We start from the raw sequence: 14307 nt of genomic DNA, 5'->3' as shown, positions 1-14307 counted from the left end.
ATCCCTCTGAGACAGGACAGCTCCAACACCAACCTCTGAGGCGTCTACCTCCACCACAAACGGTTCATCCGTAGTCGGTAGTATCAGGATGGGAGCAGAGAGGACGCGCTGCTTGAGTCCTTGGAAGGCAGTCTCAGCTTCTCTTCCCCACAAAAACCTTGCATTGCCACCCATGGTTAAAGCTGAGAGAGGGGATGTCACCAAGCTGAAGTTCTTGATGAACTTGCGGTAAAAGTTAGTGAAGCCCAGAAAACGCTGAACTTCCTTAACGGATTTGGGGGTGGGCCAATCCGCTACCGCCCCTACCTTCCTGGGGTCCATTTGGACTCGACCGGGTTCCACTACAAATCCCAGGAATTGTACTCGGGATGAATGGAATTCACATTATTCCGGCTTAACGTACAGATGGCTGTCTAGGAGGTGTTTGAGTACTTGTCTGACATGCTTTGTGTGTTCTTGAAGAGAGCTCGAAAAGATGAGGATGTCATCCAAGTAAACGAACACAAATATGTTAAGCATATCCCTAAGCACGTTGTTTATGAGCGCTTGGAACACCGCTGGGGCGTTGGTCAGGCCGAAGGGCATCACCAAGTATTCATAGTGACCAGTAGGCGTGTTGAAAGCAATCTTCCACTCGTCACCAGGTCTGATCCGCACAAGATGGTATGCGTTCCGCAAGTCAAGCTTAGTGAAAACAACTGCTTCCTGGAGCAGCTCGAAGGCTGTGGCCATAAGGGGTAGCAGGTAACGGTTACGGACGGTTATGGCATTGAGTCCCCGGTAGTCGATGCAAGGACGTAATCCACCGTCTTTCTTGGCCACAAAGAAAAACCCTGCTCCCGCCGGGGAGGTGGATGGACGCATGAGGCCTGCTTCCAGAGCGTCCTTGATGTAGGTATCCATAGCAGCTCGTTCGGGTGGAGATAGGGAAATTATCCGACCCCTGGGGGGGCAAGTGCCCGGAAACAGTTCGATGGGGCAATCATAAGGTCTACGGGGTGGTAGCATGGTGGCCCTCTGTTTGCTAAATACCAGTTTGAGGTCATGGTAACACTCGGGAACACGGGTCAGGTCGATGGATTCTAAAGACTCGGGAGTAGAACTCGGGGAATTCGGGAAAATACAAGTAGCTTGGCACGTAGGACCCCACTGCTTGATAGTGCCCACAGACCAGTCGATGTGAGGGTTATGGCTGTGAAGCCAGGGGTATCCAAGGACGAGAGGGAACTCGGAACAGGAGATCAAATGAAAGTTCATCAATTCCTGGTGTTGTGAAACTGAAAGTCGCAAGGAGGTAGTGACATGAGTGACAAGTCCAGATCCCAAAGGGCTTCCATCCAATGTAGTAACCCTCATGGGGTCACTTAGAGGTTCAGAGGGAACGCCATTCTCCTTCGCCCAGACACCATCCATGAAGTTACCTGCGGCTCCAGAGTCTACCAAGGCTTGAAGGTGAAGCTTGTCCCAGGAAAGGATGACTGGAATGAGCAGACGGGAGTTGGTTATGTTTCCTGTTACAGTTCCCCCCGGTCTGTACGGGACAGAGCGTTTCCCTGGAGCCCGGGACACGTGGAACGGAAATGGCCCGGTTTGCCGCAATATAGACAGCGTCGCTCCCTCATCCGGCGGTCTCTCTCAGCCTGGGAGATGCGTCCAATCTGCATGAGTTCTGGTGGAGCCAGCGAGGATAAAGGTGGGGACTCGGAGCTGGGACTGATAGGGGCTAGAGGTCTACGGTTGAGTTCTCTCTCTCTCTCTCAGACGCTGGTCAATGCGTGAGGCCAACTTGATCAGGGACTCGAGTTTGTCCGGTGGTTCCCGAGTGGCCAGTTCATCTTGGATAGTGTCGGAAAGGCTTTTCAGAAAGCACACCGTGAGCGCCTCGTTGTTCCAGCCACTCGCTGCTGCCACCGTGCGGAACTGGATGGGATAGTCCATCACGCTGCGCCGACCTTGGTGGAGAGTCAGGAGCTGTTTGGCTGAGTCAGGACCACTGCTTGGGCCTTGAAACACTCGTTTGAATTCCTCAGCAAAGGCAGAGTAGCTGGCACAGCAGGAACTATGGGCATCCCACACAGCAGTAGCCCAGGCCAGGGCTTTTTCCGACAGCAGGGTGATGATATATGCAATCTTAGGCCGGTCAGTGGGGAACGACGAGGGTTGCAGCTCGAAGGAGAGAGAACATTGGGTGAGAAACCCTTTACAAGCACTTGGATCACCTGAGACCCGTTGGGGAGGTGGAAGACAAGGTTCAGCCAGAGGGTTAACTGCCATGGGTACGTGAATCTGAGGTACTGGGACAGGAACTGTTGCCGGGGTAAGTCGATCAGATATCTGCTTTATGGAAGTCAGCATCTCCGACAGAAGATGAGAATGTCTAGCCATTAAGGCCTCTTGCTGAACCAGGGCGGCTTCGTGGCGTTGGACAGTCTCCTGGTGGTGGGACACCATGGCAACAAGGTCCTGGGAACTGGCTGCCTCTGGGTTCATTTCTGGCTCTGTGTTTCTGTCAGGACCCGGTTACGAACCCGGGTCTCCAGAGTGAGAAACAGTCACTAAACCAACTGAGCCACGAATAGTCAGAAGAACCCAGAAGATGAGGCAGACACAGCAGTACTTGAGACGGTGTATTTAATGAAGTAAAAAGTGAAGTTCTTCAGGAAAACATGTAACTCCACAACCTCAAAAGGAATTCCACAAGAACAAAGGTAATCCTCCAAGACAAAAAGGTAAATCCACAAGGTGGAAGGTATAGCACAAAAAAACTCAAAAGATACTTAAAAACAAACAAGAACAAAAAACAGAATTCCACAAGAGAGTCCACCGGGATCAACAAGAGTTCACAGAGTACTAGGGCTGGGTGCTAACATACAAACACAGAGCAAAGAACTGAGTAAAACAAAGGGTTTAAATACAATCAGGGGAAACGAGGCACAGGTGCAAATAATAATGGGGATCAAGGAAAAAGAAAAGGTCAAAAGGCACAATGGGGGCATCTAGTGACCAAAAACCGGAACAACCCTGGCCAAATCCTGACAACCATAGCATCTCCCACCTGTAGCACATGCTCCAGCAGGTATATCTCTCTAGTCACACCCAAAACCAATTATTTCTTTGGCCGCCTCTCCTTCCAGTTCTCTGCTGCCAATGACTGGAACGAACTACAAAAATCTCTGAAACTGGAAACACTTATCTCCCTCACTAGCTTTAAGCACCAACTGTCAGAGCATCTTACAGATTACTGCAGCTGTACATAGCCCACCTATAATTTAGCCCAAACAACTACCTCTTTCCCAACTGTATTTAATTTATTTATTTATTTTGCTCCTTTGCACCCCATTATTTTTATTTCTACTTTGCACATTCTTCCATTGCAAAACTACCATTCCAGTGTTTTGCTTGCTATATTGTATTTACTTTGCCACCATGGCCTTTTTTGCCTTTACCTCCCTTCTCACCTCATTTGCTCACATTGTATATAGACTTGTTTATACTGTATTATTGACTGTATGTTTGTTTTACTACATGTGTAACTCTGTGTCGTTGTATCTGTCGAACTGCTTTGCTTTATCTTGGCCAGGTCGCAATTGTAAATGAGAACTTGTTCTCAACTTGCCTACCTAGTTAAATAAAGGTGAAATAAAAAAATAAAATAAAAATGTACAAAACATTGAGGAGACCTGCTTTTGTCAATGACATAGACTGACCAGGTGGTGAATCCAACTGAAAGCTATGATCCCTTATTGATGTAACTTGTTAAATCTACTTCAATCAGTGTAGATGAATGGGAGGATTTCTAAGCCCTGAGACAATTGAGACATGGTTTTCATGCTCAACAGTTTCCCGTGTGTATCAAGACTGGTCCACCACCCAAAGGACATCCAGCCAACTTGGCAAAACTGTGGGAAGCATTGGAGTCAACATGGGCCAGTGGAATCCTGTCAACACCTTATTGAGTCCATGCCCGACGAATTGAGGCTGTTCTGAGGGCAAATGGGGGGTAGGGGGGTGCAACTCAATATTAGGAAGGTGTTCCTAATGTTTGGTATACTCAGTGTATTGTATATTAGACTGACCTTGGGGAAAATCCTTTATTCCTAATGCTAGCCTGGCTGACGCGTGACCCACTTGACTGCCCAGCAAGCTGTGACATTGAGAGCTCGTGTCAGCCAGAACTAATCTCATGCTTGCTAATCATATCTGCATTTTATTTATTGTGGATGTCTGACTTTCTCACTTGGTCAAAGTTCAACCCCAGCTGTGACGTTACCACAGTTTAACCTCTGTGTACAGTATATCAACATGTCAGTAAACAGCTGTGACAGAGCTGTTAGGCATAAAGATGCATTTTGAGGCATGTCCCATTTAGCTGAAAGCTACATCTGTGGTTTTCCTTTTCTCACCATTCCTTCTTGACTGATAACATCTCTTGTGAGCAGGTGTGCTGAGAGTTCCGAGGGGGTGGGGCCTTGAGCCTCGCCCATGGCCAAACTGAGGCCCTGGGAACCTGGACTTGGTGGAGACAGCATTAACATGCTGGCATTACTCACTTCAGTTTTAGCATGTTACTCTGACTGAGCAAATGTCAAGTCTGCTTAGCGCAAAGTTGAACATTGTGAATTCTGTGCAACTTCTGGCGTACAGTTACTATGAGCACTGAGGCTGTGCCCGCTTTAAGTTACATTTTCAACAGTGGCCAAGTAGGCTACTTTGGCTATTTCGTAATCGTAATGTGAGTGGCCTACCATCAACAACAATGAAGAAAAATGCATCCCATAACATGTTTAAATGGAAATAGCTGTTCTGTCATCTAGCCTATAGGAGCAGCGAATGTGTGGTGTTCACTGTAGGCCTACATTCCAAGACACTTTTGAAAAAATATGCAAGGCTTGACATTAACCTGTTTATCCACTTGTCCTTCAGACAAGGAAGTGACTGAAAATGTTGTGTTGTTTGATGCAAGAACCCACTGTGCAAAATAAAATGCCCTATTGAATCAGACAGATTATTCTACCCTCTGCCTATTGGCTACATAGCTTCATCAAGACCATCTCAAAATACAACACTGCCCCTCTAAGACAAAAAAAAAGCTCTTTACCTGACTTGCTTTTCAAAGATGTCCAGAAATGCACACATTTTGTGCTCTTGTATGAAGCAATCACTCACCCATTTTTTATTAGAAATTAGCTAAAACTGGGCTAATAACTCACTAACTAGTGAAGAATACGAACAAATGTGCACACGTGGCTACATGCAGCTCTCGCTTTGATCTCAAAACAACCACATCTACCCACAACCGCTCATGCTCTAAACCTAGTGTAGTTTAAAACTTCTTCGGGATCGGTGTCCCTTCCACATGATGGTTCAGCTAACGTAGGCTAACACTATTAGCATAAGGTTGTAAGTAACAAGAACATTTCCCAGGACATAGACATATCTGATACTATTAGAAAGCTTAAATTCTTGTTAATCTAACTGCACTGTCCATTTTACAGTAGCTATTAAAGTTAAAGAATATCATACTATTGTTTGAGGAGAGTGCACAATTTTGAACATGAAAAGTTATTAATAAACAAATTAGGGACATTTGGGCAGTCTTGATACAACATTTTGAACATAAATGCAATAGTTCATTGGATCAGTCTAATACTTTGCACATACACTTCTGCTATTGCAACTGGGCTGGAATAATACATTATGGCCTTTCTCTTGCATTTCAAAGATGATGGTACAAAAAAAATACAAAAGAACGGTTGTTTTCTTCTTTGTATTGTCTTTTACCAGATCTATTGTGTTATATTCTTCAACATTCCTTTCACATTTACACAAACTTTAACGTTTCTCTTGTAGAGAAATCTCTTGTACTGTTAGTTTTGCATAAATCTTGCATAGTTCGTCTTGTTTTCGTATGTTACATTGAAAGTGGCTAATATGGCGTTAATTTGAGCACAATTCCCACAGTAGAGCAAAAAAATTGATGGTGTTAAGTAAAGGGGAACACTTCTTCTCTGCGTGGGCTGATGCTACGCACCAGCACACAGTGCAGCTTGGAGGGGGATGTGCCACACTGGGGGTCTATGTTCCCCAGGTCAAACTGAGATGGACACCAGCCATTGACATCTGGTGTCAGAAACGCATTGTGATGGTCATTTAGGTTAGGGTCAGAAGATTATAAGGGCTCTCAAGATCTCAATCTTCAATAAGCCTTTCACTTTTCACATTTCACTGCACCTATCCGGTGTATGTGACAATAAAACATGTATTATTATTATTATTTGAATTTAAATTTTTAATAAAAGGTCTGCAAATATAAGACAGGATGTGAACATAATACTGCATAGCTTTCTGTCTTTACAGTGCATTACTCCCTGTGTATATCAAATAGAATAGTCTCATCCAGGACAATTTCTTGATCTGCATTGATATTCATCTCTGTCCCACAATACACTCTGGTGTGAATGACAGGGCATAACAGGAATCCACAGCTCCCTAACCAGTTAGTGATTTGTATTACGTAAATAAGTAGTTACATATAAGCCAAACACAGAAGTGTAAATTAACAAATTTCAACTACTCTCGTTACTGTAATTGAGTAGCTTTTCTGAGTACTTGTTTTTTTTTAGAGTATATTTCAAAGTCAGTCATTTTACTTCTACTTGAGTAAACTTTCAATAAAGTAACAGTACCTCTACTTGAGTAGGATATTTCCGTACTCTTTCCACCCCTTGTGAGTGAGTGAAAGAGAGAGTTTGTGAGTACTGAAGTACAATATATTAAAGTCTGACAACATTATTTTTAATGCACTTTTTTTATTTTGTATTTCATTTTTATTGATCAACAAATAGAATTGATTTTAATGTTATATTTATTTTCAAAGTTTAATAGTATATTTTTGACAAATCTAGTATATTTTTGACTTAGTTCCTACTATACATGCATTTTCTCTCTTCCTTTTTCAAGGGAATGCATGGAAAAGGTCATGTGTAACAATGTTCAGGTAACCGTAGCGAATTTAGCTAATTATCAAAGTCAATGTTTTTATTTTAAAAGTAACTAAATTACTTTTACTTTTTAAAAGTACTTTTTAAATGAGTTACTTTGTACTTTTCCTTTAGTTTTTTTTCACGAGTCATTTTACTTCTGCTTGAGTAAAAAGTCATTAAAATAACAGTACTTCTACTTGAGTGGGAAATTTCAAGTTGTTCTGTCAAGTTCTTCAGAAATCTGATATGCTTTAGAATTGTGCATAAATGCCATGGTGTTATGACGTTAGATGCCATCTTCAGCTGAATTTGATGCCATTTTAGCCTGGTAACCAGTTTGTTTGAGTTATTATTCCACTCCTAGATTTCAGGCTAATGCCATTGTCAGCGTGTAGATTATAGGTTTCCACTGAGCCCTGAGAATCAACATGCAGGCAGCAGGCTGCCCTCTGAAAGGCAGCTAATGAGCATCCTCCTGTGGCTGTGCTGTGACCCTTGACCCCTGCCACCCATCTCACTGATGCGGTCTTAGTAGGTCAAGCCCAGTTCAGACACACACAGCACAGCACCTCGCCCTCACCCCGCGAGAGCTGTGTGATGCAGGATATATTATACTTAGGTATGAGAAAGTATGCAGCACCAAATTTCCCCCCACTATGGCACTCACTCAGGCATAATACAAAAACCATTGTCCTTTTACATTGTCACCTGGTCTTCCCAGGGTGCACCCTCTCTCCCCATGATGCCTGGTTCCACAGGGCTGCCCCCTCTCTCCCACACCCAGCAGGGCGAGGCTTTGGTTGGGGCAGTGGCCACAGCTTGAGGGCCCTGAGCACCAGGGTCCTACAACCAGCCTGGTTCCCACACACACTCTCAAGGCCCTTTATAGCTTCTAATTAGCTTGCCATCTGCTAGTGACAGTGCACCAATGGCACGCAAAGTTCTATTGAGAGCATAGACATTGTGCAGTGGGATCCTTTCCACTCCAATGGCAAATGCTTGGAGAAGCCCAGGACCTGAGAGCCATACACAGTCAGGGCCCACACAATAGGAGACACTGTTATAGCTTGTAGCAAATCAAATAATGCCTGGGGCTTTTATAATGCTCTGGACAGCCCTGCCCAACCTACCCCTCTGCTACTTCTCTCTGACCCCCTCCTCAATCACCCCAGCATTAGCTAAAGCCCTGACTCTTCCTTCAGTCAGTGCATATCATGTTATATGCAGTGGAATGTACCAGACAGACCTCATCTGCATGTTTATAAGTTGTTACCAGTTCCTCCATTGCAGCATCTGGTGGCATGTATGGCACTTCAAACCCATTAGTAATATTGTGCTCAAGAGTAACAGGTGGATAAGAAGTTGGAAGTCATCTTATGAGCAGATAATTGTCATTGTGGACATGGTCCTCTGTGGCTCAGTTGGTAGATCGCAGTACTTGCAATGCTAGGATTGTAGGTTCAATTCCTGCTGAGGCCAACCATATGAAAAATGGCTACATGCATGATTATAAGTTGCTTTGGATAAAATTATCTGATAAATACCATATATTGGATGTAGAGATGTTGTAAAGTAGTATCCTTCCATTGATTCAAGTAGCTCACAGTCTATTATTCAGCACTACTGCTAAACATGCTAATTCCTACTGCCATTGGGTTGAAAAGGGAGGGAAAGAATCCCTTTCTCAAAATGCTCCTTTTCATCCACAGTTCTATTCTGTTTTTGTTAGCAAACTCTCCCTTGAAATTGAAACATCCCTTTCAATATCCACAGATGTGAAGTGGGAGAGGAACGGTTTCAAAATCAGATTTGAAAATCGTTTATAGCCCAGAGACAGAAAAGATACACACAACCTACTCAAGAAGCTTAAATATGTTCTTATTTTTATTAGGTAAGAAGTTTAAAAAATAAACATACTCCAACCAAGTATAGCTTTAAATATTAAAAAATACTTCCATAAACAGAATACTCTTAGTTTTCAAAAATGTGACAACAGATTTGTCTGGGGTAAGTGACTCTGGAGACATGTTAACTAATTTACACTGAGACAATGATCCTGGTCTAACAAGGCCCCTTTTGAACAACTGTTTTCCCAAACACCCCCAGATGAGCTCAACAATGAGGCCGTGTCTCTTCTGCTGCACCCATAGAAAGTCCCCGGGAAGTGCAGTGGGGTGCAGAGGCTTCCCTTTAGAGGGACCAGCTGTTCACAGCTGGCCAACGGCACCACAGCGCCTCATCCTCAACCAGCCTGAGATTAACAGCCAGTCGACAGCTGTCACCCCCTAAAGAGACAGGGAAGAAAAGATGGAGAGAGACAGACAGAGAGGCCTCCCCTCTCATCACATTCTGTCTCAGTCCTCCTCTGGAGAGAAAAAGGGAATTGCCCATGTGGAGAGCACCAATAAGCTATAACTGGGGAGGAAGGTAGCCTAGTGGTTAGAGCATTGGGCCAGTAACCAAAAGGTTGTTAGATCAAATCCTTGAGCTAACAAGGTGGTTAACCCATTGTTCCTAGGCTGTCATTGTAAATAAGGATTTGTTCTGAAATGGACATGCCTAGTTAAATAAAAAAGCGGTAACTGCCCCTGTGCTCACCACAATAGTACTTTAGTGTTCAGATCTTTTGAATAAATCCCCTTAAAACCCCACAGTTGATCTGCTCACTCACACGCAGAGCAAACAACCTTCATCCAGGCTGACCTACGTAGCTTGAATTTCTACACATCATCCATTTAATCAGCAGGACACACATTACACTGGCAATAGGTGACCTCACCCAACCTCCACAAAAAGCACCAAGTATCCCACCATGGATGGGAATCAGTGGTCCGTGTTTAGTTGGGCCATAGAACAGGTGTTTTAAGGTTCTAGACACAAGAAAGCCTTCCCCTTGAGAAAAGACTGCTGCAGGCTGATAGGTAGTCTGTTGTAGCTCTGGATACTGTGGTCTCTCTGGACACTGTGGTCTCTCTGGATACTGTGGTCTCTCTGGATATTGTGGTCTCTCTGGATACTGTGGGCTCTCTGGATACTGTGGTCTCTCTGGATATTGTGGTCTCTCTGGATATTGTTGTCTCTCTGGATACTGTCTCTGGATACTGTGGTCTCTCTGCATACTGTGATCTCTCTGGATTCTGTGGTCTCTCTGGATACTGTGGTCTCTCTGGATACTGTGGTCTCTCTGGATTCTGTGGTCTCTCTGGATACTGTGGTCTCTCTGGATACTGTGGTCTCTGGGTACTGTGGTCTCTCTGGATACTGTGGTCTCTCTGGATACTGTGGTCTCTCTGGATACTGTGGTCTCTCTGGATACTGTGGTCTCTCTGGATACTGTCTCTGGATACTGTGGTCTCTCTGGATACTGTCTCTGGATACTGTGGTCTCTCTGGATATTGTGGTCTCTGGATACTGTGGTCTCTCTGGATATTGTGGTCTCTCTGGATACTGTCTCTGGATACTGTGGTCTCTCTGGATACTGTCTCTGGATACTGTGGTCTCTCTGGATATTGTGGTCTCTGGATACTGTGGTCTCTCTGGATATTGTGGTCTCTCTGGATACTGTCTCTGGATACTGTGGTCTCTCTGGATACTGTGGTCTCTCTGAATACTGTGGTCTCTCTGGATATTGTGGTCTCTCTGGATATTGTGGTCTCTCTGGATACTGTCTCTGGATACTGTGGTCTCTCTGGATACTGTCTCTGGATACTGTGGTCTCTCTGGATATTGTGGTCTCTGGATACTGTGGTCTCTCTGGATATTGTGGTCTCTCTGGATACTGTGGTCTCTCTGGATACTGTGGTCTCTCTGGATATTGTGGTCTCTGGATACTGTGGTCTCTCTGGATACTGTGGTCTCTCTGGATACTGTGGTCTCTCTGGATATTGTGGTCTCTCTGGATACTGTAGTCTCTCTGGATACTGTGGTCCCAGGTGCTCTGGCAACCATACAGATCACACTCTGTGATCTGGCATTCACTCTGACCTTCCTGTTGCTGAGAACGGCCACACACACACACACACACACACACACACACACACACACACACACACACACACACACACACACACACACACACACACACACACACACACACACACACACACACACACACACACACACACACACACACACACACACACACACACACACACACACTCCTCAAACAGACTGAAACACCAGCCGTAGGTACACTGGGGTGTGTCCCAGGATGTGGTGAAGCTGCAGGTGTGAGTGGGTTGGGCATGCTGCAGCGCTGACAATAGACCCACATTGTGCCTGTTTGTTATCGCTTCTCATGTCACTGCTGTTGTTTTGTATTTTTTGTGTCTTTTTTTTTTTTTTTTTACAAACATGACCTGGCTGGGCAAAGTGTTAAAACGGCCACCACACAAAAACAAAGCTGAAACGCTCTATAATGAGGCCATGGGAAAACACAGTGCTATTGAAGGCTGGTGCAGGGCCACCTGCCCAGCTGCTGTATGGGCTGCTTTGTGAGGTGACAGGACCTCAACAATGTGCACAAAGCCCCACCCTCCATACAAACCCTGGGAACAGACAACAGGTGTTTAGTCCTGGCCAGTCGCCTGCATCATGGGTACATAGTACATAGCAGACAGCACACAGAGGTAGGGAGAGAGAGAGAGAGAGAGAGAGAGAGAGAGAGAGAGAGAGAGAGAGAGAGAGAGAGAGAGAGAGAGAGAGAGAGAGGGAGGGAGGGAGGGAGGGAGGGAGGGAGGGAGGGAGGGAGGGAGGGAGGGAGGGAGGGAGGGAGGGAGGGAGGGAGGAGGGAGAAAGAAAGAAAGAAAGAAAGAAAGAAAGAAAGAAAGAAAGAAAGAAAGAAGAGACCATAGGGGCAGGAGAGGAACAGGGAGTGGGAAGAAGAGACCAAGGGGCAGAAGAACCAGTGGGAGAGATAGAGACCATAGGGGCAGGAGAGGAACAGGGCCAGTGGGAGAGATAGAGACCATAGGGGCAGGAGAGGAACAGGGCCAGTGGGAGAGATAGAGACCATAGGGGCAGGAGAGGAACAGGGCCAGTGGGAGAGATAGAGACCATAGGGGCAGGAGAGGAACAGGGCCAGTGGGAGGAGATAGAGACCATAGGGGCAGGAGAGGAACAGGGCCAGTGGGAGAGATAGAGACCATAGGGGCAGGAGAGGAACAGGGCCAGTGGGAGAGATAGAGACCATAGGGGCAGGAGAGGAACAGGGCCAGTGGGAGAGATAGAGACCATAGGGGCAGGAGAGGAACAGGGCCAGTGGGGGAGATAGAGACCATATAGGGGCAGGAGAGGAACAGGGCCAGTGGGAGAGATAGAGACCATAGGGGCAGGAGAGGAACAGGGCCAGTGGGAGAGATAGAGACCATAGGGGCAGGAGAGGAACAGGGCCAGTGGGAGAGATAGAGACCATAGGGGCAGGAGAGGAACAGGGCCAGTGGGAGAGATAGAGACCATAGGGGCAGGAGAGGAACAGGGCCAGTGGGAGAGATAGAGACCATAGGGGCAGGAGAGGAACAGGGCCAGTGGGAGAGATAGAGACCATAGGGGCAGGAGAGGAACAGGGCCAGTGGGAGAGATAGAGACCATAGGGGCAGGAGAGGAACAGGGCCAGTGGGAGAGATAGAGACCATAGGGGCAGGAGAGGAACAGGGCCAGTGGGAGAGATAGAGACCATAGGGGCAGGAGAGGAACAGGGCCAGTGGGAGAGATAGAGACCATAGGGGCAGGAGAGGAACAGGGCCAGTGGGAGAGATAGAGACCATAGGGGCAGGAGAGGAACAGGGCCGTGGGGAGATAGAGACCATAGGGGCAGGAGAGGAACAGGGCCAGTGGGAGAGATAGAGACCATAGGGGCAGGAGAGGAACAGGGCCAGTGGGAGAGATAGAGACCATAGGGGCAGGAGAGGAACAGGGCCAGTGGGAGAGATAGAGACCATAGGGGCAGGAGAGGAACAGGGCCAGTGGGGGAGATAGAGACCATAGGGGCAGGAGAGGAACAGGGCCAGTGGGGAGATAGAGACCATAGGGGCAGGAGAGGAACAGGGCCAGTGGGGAGATAGAGATAGAGACCATAGGGGCAGGAGAGGAACAGGGCCAGTGGGAGAGATAGAGACCATAGGGGCAGGAGAGGAACAGGGCCAGTGGGAGAGATAGAGACCATAGGGGCAGGAGAGGAACAGGGCCGGTGGGGGAGATAGAGACCATAGGGGCAGGAGAGGAACAGGGCCAGTGGGAGAGATAGAGACCATAGGGGCAGGAGAGGAACAGGGCCAGTGGGAGAGATAGAGACCATAGGGGCAGGAGAGGAACAGGGCCAGTGGGAGAGATAGAGACCATAGGGGCAGGGGAACAGGGCCAGTGGGAGAGATAGAGACCATAGGGGCAGGAGAGGAACAGGGCCAGTGGGAGAGATAGAGACCATAGGGGCAGGAGAGGAACAGGGCCAGTGGGAGAGATAGAGACCATAGGGGCAGGAGAGGAACAGGGCCAGTGGGAGAGATAGAGACCATAGGGGCAGGAGAGGAACAGGGCCAGTGGGAGAGATAGAGACCATAGGGGCAGGGGGCAGGGCCAGTGGGAGAGATAGAACATAGGGGCCAGGGCCAGTGGGGAGATAGAGACCATAGGGGCAGGAGAGGAACAGGGCCAGTGGGAGAGATAGAGACCATAGGGGCAGGAGAGGAACAGGGCCAGTGGGAGAGATAGAGACCATAGGGGCAGGAGAGGAACAGGGCCAGTGGGGGAGATAGAGACCATATGGGGCAGGAGAGGAACAGGGCCAGTGGGAGAGATAGAGACCATAGGGGCAGGAGAGGAACAGGGCCAGTGGGGGAGATAGAGACCATAGGGGCAGGAGAGGAACAGGGCCAGTGGGAGAGATAGAGACCATAGGGGCAGGAGAGGAACAGGGCCAGTGGGAGAGATAGAGACCATAGGGGCAGGAGAGGAACAGGGCCAGTGGGAGAGATAGAGACCATAGGGGCAGGAGAGGAACAGGGCCAGTGGGAGAGATAGAGACCATAGGGGCAGGAGAGGAACAGGGCCGGTGGGAGAGATAGAGACCATAGGGGCAGGAGAGGAACAGGGCAAGTGGGAGAGATAGAGACCATAGGGGCAGGAGAGGAACAGGGCCGGTGGGAGAGATAGAGACCATAGGGGCAGGAGAGGAACAGGGCCAGTGGGAGAGATAGAGACGATAGGGGCAGGAGAGGAACAGGGCAAGTGGGAGAGATAGAGACCATAGGGGCAGGAGAGGAACAGGGCCGGTGGGAGAGATAGAGACCATAGGGGCAGGAGAGGAACAGGGCCAGTGGGAGAGATA

This window comes from Oncorhynchus gorbuscha, linkage group LG03 (assembly GCF_021184085.1).
Source record: "Oncorhynchus gorbuscha isolate QuinsamMale2020 ecotype Even-year linkage group LG03, OgorEven_v1.0, whole genome shotgun sequence".
NCBI lineage: Eukaryota > Metazoa > Chordata > Actinopteri > Salmoniformes > Salmonidae > Oncorhynchus > Oncorhynchus gorbuscha.
Note: the sequence above shows the minus strand (reverse complement) of the source record.